General features: G+C 43.9%; 1 protein-coding gene across 3 annotated transcripts in view; it reads left to right on the top strand.

The window, feature by feature from the left end:
• Positions 1-6,439: 6,439 nt before the first annotated feature.
• Tpbg (trophoblast glycoprotein) overlaps positions 6,440-7,282 on the top strand; it is a 3,336-nt gene continuing 2,493 nt past the window's right edge. The window contains exon 1 of one of the 3 annotated variants that reach the window (XM_029568467.1): positions 6,440-6,595. The gene's annotated coding sequence lies outside the window, so the exon portion shown is untranslated. Of the gene's footprint in view, positions 6,596-6,823; positions 6,952-6,975; positions 7,078-7,282 lie in introns of those variants that run through there. The other 2 variants (XM_008843362.3, XM_029568468.1) reach the window with 2 other exon arrangements.

Consider the following 7,282-nt stretch of genomic DNA (forward strand, 5'->3'; position numbering starts at 1 on the left):
GGCTGCTGGGAGGGGGAGAGGCAGTATCTTTTAACAGAGGGACTCTTGGTAGGTTAACCAGGTTCCAGTGGATGGATCCACACTAAAGGACATTTGGGAACACAAATCAGACTCTATATGCCTTACTAAATATATGAAAATATATCACATTGGGTGGAGGGGCAGTAAAGGGAGGTGTGGATGGGAAGGGGCACTAACATTGCCACTCACCTTATGCCTACCAACTACCCGATGCCGTAGATGGGATAAAAATTCCTGCCCCCAGTTGGCTCATATTCTGGTGGGTTTGCAGGCTAACAGTCAAAAGATTGGTGCAAAGCTCCGGATGGAGCAAAGAAAATGTCAGAAGGTTTACCAACTCAGCCATCATAACCTAATAAAACCTTCTGACATGAACTTGGAACATCTTTTGTCTTTTAGTATCTCCAACTGTCTTTTTTTCTGACTGATGGGATATCTGTATCTTCCTTGACCCATTATCTAGCCTATATTTTACTTAATTTAGGTTGTCTCAAAAAAGACCATCTTCTTTCTCTTCTCTCTAAAGCAATTTGACATCAGTCTATCGGAATATGCTTTTTAAATCACTAATGCTTTTTAACAATTATTTTTCCACATGTAACTTCTCTTTCTCTCTCTTTTTTTTTCAAGTAGTCATACTGGTTTTAAGTGTTGGTTAATAAAGGTTTTATAACATATATGCTGGACATTAAATAACACTCTATTTTGTTAGTTTTTTCAGATTACCTTTGCTAATTTTAGGCAAGGATGAAAAAATTTACCAGCCTTGAAGAATTTTGGTGTTTGTCCATGTCCATAATTTCTTTCAGTTCATTACCAGTAAAATGTGCCTGGTATCAGCCATCTTCTCTTTCTTTTTAAAGTTTGTATTATTATTCCTGGCAGTGCAAAGATTTAGCAGCAATCTTTCATCAATATACTCTGGACTTGCCTTTGAGTCATTAGAAGAAAAATAACCTTTTACATAAATGTTAGGCTACAAAATGGCCTTCTGAAACACACTGAATTGATCTTTATGGGGCATTCAGATCTTTTCTTCATTTCTCTTTGGAAGCTGTGCTCTGCAACCCTCTGTCCTGCTTTAGAGCATGTAAATCGCATCATGTACAAGACATTTCAAGCTGTCGAGAGTAAATTAAGTATGATAATTTAGTATAATTAAATGCCTAAGACAATCAAAATAGAACTGATCCTAGTAAGCTTTTCTCACTTGCAGGAAATTTTAAAAAAAAGTTACTGATATTTCAATAAGATTGTTTAAAAAACTGTAGTATAAGCCAAGCATGGTGACACATGCCTATAATCCAAGCACTTGGGGAGCAGAGGAAAGAGGATAGTCACAAGTTCAAGGCCAGCTAGAGCTTCACAGGAAGACCTTGTCTCAAAACCCTAAAACCACAACTGTAGCATTGTATACCACAATATGCAGTATTTTATAATCTTTTGGAAGAAAGCAAGCTGGGGAGATGGTTCAGGTAATAAAGTGCTTGCCTTACAAGCCTGATGACTGAGTTTGATTCCCAGAACCTGGGTGAAAAACGCAATGTTAGCTGGGCATGGTAGTGCTTGCATTTGATCCCTGCATCTGGGAGACAGGCAGGCACAAAGGGACGACTGGAAATATAGCTCAATTGGTAAAGTGTTGCCATGTGTGATGGTTAATATTGTCAACTTGAGAAGAGCTAGAATCACCCAGGAGGCAAGCTGCTGAGGATGCCTGTAAAGGACTGTCTAGATAAGGTTAAATTAGGTGGGAGGGAAGGCCTACTTTAAATGCGGATGTACCATTACATGTGCTGGGGTCCTGGACCGAATGAAAAGGAGAAAGTGAACTGAAAAGGAGCATTCACCCCGCTTTTCTTCCTGACTTTGGATACAATGTGATCAGCTGCTTCAAGCTCCTGACACCAAGACTTCTCTGCCATGATGGACTGTATCCCTGAACTGTGAGCCAAGATAAACCCTTTCTCTCTTAATTTTCTTTTATCAGAGTGTTTTATCACAGCAACAGGAAAGTTAATTAAAGCAGGAAACAGTGCTGTGATACATCTGCTCCTATAGTCCTTTGACCTTTGGAACTCCTTTGCAGGAGGAATGTGGAAGTGTTTGAAACTTTGGGTAAGACAAGTCCTTGAATAATATAAGCAGAGCTTAATGGTCCATTCTGGTACAGACTCAGAAGACAAGAAAGCATAGAGAAACCAGACAGTAGAGGGTCAGCTCATGAGACTTCAGGAAGGAACAAGGACTCTATTGAGAACTGAACTAGAGGCTACTCTTGTTGTGTTCTGGCAAAGAATCTGGTTGAATTCTATGTGTCTTGAGAACAAGTATGTAGGTAGAGTAAAAATGATGGACTAATTTCTTTGGTGAAGGACATTTCAAGATAGCATAGCATTCAGGTTGTGCTATGGCTGTTGCTCAGTTCTTTATTCAGATCTATAGTGAGAGAGAGCATAGAAGTCATGGAAAATACGAAGTCTAGCAAAGAAAGTTGTGTGAGCAAGTCTAAAATTTAGGCCGAAGGAGAGTGAGGATGACAAAATACAGTCGTTGAAAAGAAATGCTACTCTTCTCATTGGGAAAGGGGAAAAGTGCCTTGAAGTTACGCCCCACTCATTAAAGGCTCCAGCTTGCCAAAATGCTCATTTATTTGAAAAAAGAAAGCCTGAATGGAGAATGCTTCAGGAGTTTCCTGCTTAAAAGAACTTCACAGGAGACTGACTTTGCAGATTCAGCCACAGGCCACCAAGGTATACCTATGCTGCTATAGTTGTGATCCAGTGTGGTCAGCCTGTATCTCATGCTGACAGCAGAACTTGGCAGCATCATCCATGTGCATGGATGGCTCTGCATGGATGAAGGATACAAAATAGAAGGGGTCAGGGAGTCTTGCTCGGAAGTTTCAGAGAGCTGCTGAGGCCAGGAAACAGGCAATAGGATCAGAGTCCCTGAAAGATGCCCTCAGAGCCCACTGGGTGAAGCTCTGAAAATGAAGTCTAAGTTGCAATAGATGTTGGCGGTTCCAGAACCATGTGACATCCACTGAGAAAAGCCACAGGCATGGAATGAACAAACCCAAGAGAGAAAGTGTGCAGCAAGAGGAGTGGCCGGGCTGCTCAAGCTCCTTGGAGCACAGGTGAGTCTATCACCAGCCTCAGGTGTCAGACATGGAGCTGCAGGATTTGCTGTTTTCCCTGCTGGGTTTCAGTCTTCCTGTGTTCTAACATTTTCTTGCTATGCCCCCATTCTTCTCGTCTAGAATGGTAATGTTTTTTCTGTACCATCGTATATTCGAAGTACATAACTTTTTATTTATTTAGTCTAAGATTTTTTTAAATTGAACTTTTGCAAATTTCATACAATGTATTTTGATTATATTTAGATCCACTCCCCCTATTTGTGCCTTCCATTACTGCCCCCAATTTCATATATTATATATAATATATATTATATATCTATATCTACTATATATCTAAAGGCCTATAGAGTCAAATTTGTGTCCCCAAATATCCTTTGATGTGGGTCTATCCATTGGAACCTGGTTAATCTACCAAGAGTCACAACTTTAAGAGAGACTGACTCCCAGCAGCCATCACTTGCCAATACTTACTCAGGTAGGGTTGGGATTTCTTGTCTACTTTCCCACTTCTATGCCGGCATTTTATCTGGCTTGGATTTATGTGGGTCTTATGCACGCTCTCACCATTGCTGTGAGTTCATATGAGTAACTGACCAGCTGTCTGGAAAACTCTTTTTCCTTGTGGTCATCTACCACCTCTGACTTATAGAATCTTTCCACCCCCTCTTCCACAATGATCCCGAAGCCTTGGGAGGCAAAAGTTTGATATAGGTGGCCATTTCAGGAATAATCACTCTGCAGCCTCTTATTCCCTGCATATTGGCAAGTTGTGTGTCTCTATATGAATCATCACCTGGGGCATAGGGCTAACAATTAAGAGCCGGACTTGGCTTTCAAGTGAGACTTGGACTTTACACTTTTAAACAGTGTTGGAATGGTTAAGGACTGGGGGGACTTTTGAAGTAGGACTGAATACATTTTGCATTATGAGATTGTGGGATCAAGGGAGGGAAGGTTACGGTGTAAAAGCAATGTATTTGGGTGTCAAGTTGACAAAGGGTAGAGTTGTAATAATAAATTACAACTTCTCAGGATGTGGAATCACCTAGGAGACAAGATTCTGTACACGCTTGTGAGGGATTATCTAGATTAAGTGAACTGAGGTGGAAGACCCATCTTAACTGGACACACAGCAGTATTCATTGTTTATCTGAAATTAAGGTTAACTCTGGGTTTTGTCCTTTCATTTATTAATTGTGGCAACTCTAATTTAAGGAGACCTTTTTTCATCCTTGGCCTACTATCCATAACAAGGTTATAAAATAAATTATAATGAATAACAGGAAGGAGAAAAATTAAACAAAGATGGTATTGCTGAGAGTACTACAAAGACTATCTCAAGTTTCATGGAAATCTTAGTTTTACTCATGGTTCTATTTTATAGAGTAAGTTCTAGCAGTGTAAGACGACACACAGCATATGGGTATCAGGGCTATAAATGACTTTATGTTTCCAGCCCTAACTAGTTGCTAGCTGCTGGGACAAGGAGTTAAAAGACAATCAAGTGTGCAGCCTATCTTGCCCCTTTTGAGTATGTCCAGTCTTTTGACAGGACACTGTCCTCTACAAAGTTCACGCAAAAGTGTGCGATCCAGTTAAAACAACAAAAACCCCCTCATGTTTTAAGTGAGTTTATGCTTTGTTTTGGTGTTGGGATATATTCATAGCTATCCTTGGCCACAGGCCAGATATGCCTGAACCCTAAATGGATCAGATTTAATCTGTCCTGGGGGAGGGGGGGGGATATGGGATATATATGAGAGGCAGGCAGATCTGAGCCTGGTTCCCACCTCCATCTTTCATCTGAACTAGTTTCTATAATTTAATTTTGTGCCTGTTTTCTCATCTGTAAAACTGGAGTGAGAAAACTGACCTTAGTACTGATGTGAAGAGTAGATGAAATAATTGTAAAATGATCACCTTGGCATCTAGAAGACCCTTAGGTGTCATTAAGTCAAAGCTCTAGTCTTTGTTTTTCTTTTTTCATTTACAAAACAGAACAGCAACAACCACAAGACAACAGTCCTAGTGATGACCTATCTTGCCTCTGCCTCTCAGCCGTTTTGAGGATCAGATGAGATGATGTGCTATTTTTCTAAATTCTAAGCCAGACCAAGATTGTTCTTTGACAGAATCCGATTTAAGGTCATGCTTGAGCATCACCACAATTCTCCCCACACCCTTTGCTTTATTATAAAAATTAGACAGTAAACCTGTCCTTTTTGGTGTAGTCTTATGAGTTCTAGAACATGTATAGGTTTACATAACCATCTCCACGACTGCCGTACAAAACACGACTACAGCTTTTGAGTTTTTTTCCCCCCAAAGCATTTCACATTTATATTGCAAAACACTTTTAAAAATAAGAAAAAGGAATTTGGATAAATGTGCTGAAGATGCAAATTAATGAAACTGTCTTTTTGCACAAATCTCTGCAGTCTCCAGCCTCTGCAGTTTTTTTTTTTTTTTTTTTTTTTTTTTTTTGAAAAAAAAAAAAAAAAAAAAAAAAAAGAGCAGTCTGTCTTTCCACAAAAGTAATCAGCAATAGATTCAGAACTGGGCCTTCACGCTAGAGACGCAGGTCAGAGCACAAGTCACAACTTCGTTCGCTTGATCCTTTTCATTACGCCGCGTCTTCATTTTCCCCAACTGCTTTTCCTGTCATTTTCTGTCTAAAATGAAGAAGCCTGGAATAAACCACACCCCCTTACACTGGAGGAAGTTGACTGGGGTGAAAGAAGATTCAGTTTCTGGAAGGCGCAACGCCAGGGCATTCAAAACCCCGAATCTCTGGTATAATGACCTCCTTTCCGGAATCTTTCTATCCCTTTCCCTAACCCATCATCCTGCGCCTGCCAGCGCCCCCTGGGAGACAGACTTTGGGACAAAGTTCTGCTCTCCGAGGTCTGCCCGCCCACCTACCGCAGCAAGCGCTGCTGCGTAAGTGACTTAACGCTGACGCCCCGCACCACATCTGGTGGAGGGCGCTTTCCCGGTGACTCACGTCATTGCGATTTGCCTTTGTTTCTAGGGTGTTTTGGCTGCCTTTTCCTTCCCTCTGCTTTTAATCTGGGGAGGAGAAAACCCAAATGAATCAAGAATGAATGCCCTCTCCACTAATTCTTTCCCCTCCCTTTAAAGTTGACTCTCTTCCCAAGTTCCAGCTAGCAAAGGCGTGCGGGGGCGGCACAGGTGGTAAGGCACGAACCAGCCCTCCATCCGAAGTAGCTACTGGGGAGGAGACTTTCCGCTTCTTCCTCACAATCCGCGGGGCGGCTGTCGCGGCCGCTGCAACGTTTGCATCTGGTTTCTTTCTCCTGCCGCCTTGTGCGGCCGGGTGTCACGCCTAAACCTATCTCGTCACTGCTAAAGATGCCCCAAGCAGAGTGAATTCCAAGAGATCCATCCACCAGCGGTTGTTTCCTGTCCGAGGTAAATACACTATGCAAAATATGGAGCCACCAAAGGATGCCGGGGAGGGGGAAGAGCAAGGGAATCCCTCACCTTTTCCGGCTTGTGGCTCGTTCATTTCCACCGGGAGGAGGCGCGTAGCCCGGCTGCCTCTCGTGTCCTTCAGTACAGCCCCCACGCGGGACAGTCGGGGTGGGCAGCGTGGCCGCAGTGCCCGGGTAGCGGGCCTCCCCCGCCCCCCGGCTTGGTTTTGCCCAGCTGTGGAGGCTGGGCCAGGGGCCGGGGTGCCGGGAGAGTCGGCACCCGCCCGCCGCGCAGCCGGGAAGTAGCCGGACTCGGTGGCCCTCGGAGTTGGCTCCCGAGGCGCGGGCGCGGAGGTGAGCGGTGGGGAGCCTGTGGCCGGGGCGACGGCCTGGGGGGGCGCCGGGCCCTCCCCCTCCTAGGGTGGGGCGGAGCGGGAGCCCTGCCTGCCACCCCGCCCGGGTCCCAAAGCCTCTTTGTTGGTGGGTCCCCAGCTCCTTTTGGCGGGGAGATGAACGAACCCCCACTTGGGAGTCTAGGGACGGAGGGGCAAGAACTAGGGACTGAGGAGGGGGGACCACAGCTGTACGCTCGCCTCTCTTGACCCCACTAATCCAAGAAGCTACAAAAAGATCAAAAGACTCCTGTAACCTGAAACTTCGCTCTCATCCCAAACCTTTTGGGGGG

The sequence above is a fragment of the Nannospalax galili genome, unplaced genomic scaffold, assembly GCF_000622305.1.
Source record: "Nannospalax galili isolate Female #2095 unplaced genomic scaffold, S.galili_v1.0 scaffold1220, whole genome shotgun sequence".
Lineage (NCBI taxonomy): Eukaryota > Metazoa > Chordata > Mammalia > Rodentia > Spalacidae > Nannospalax > Nannospalax galili.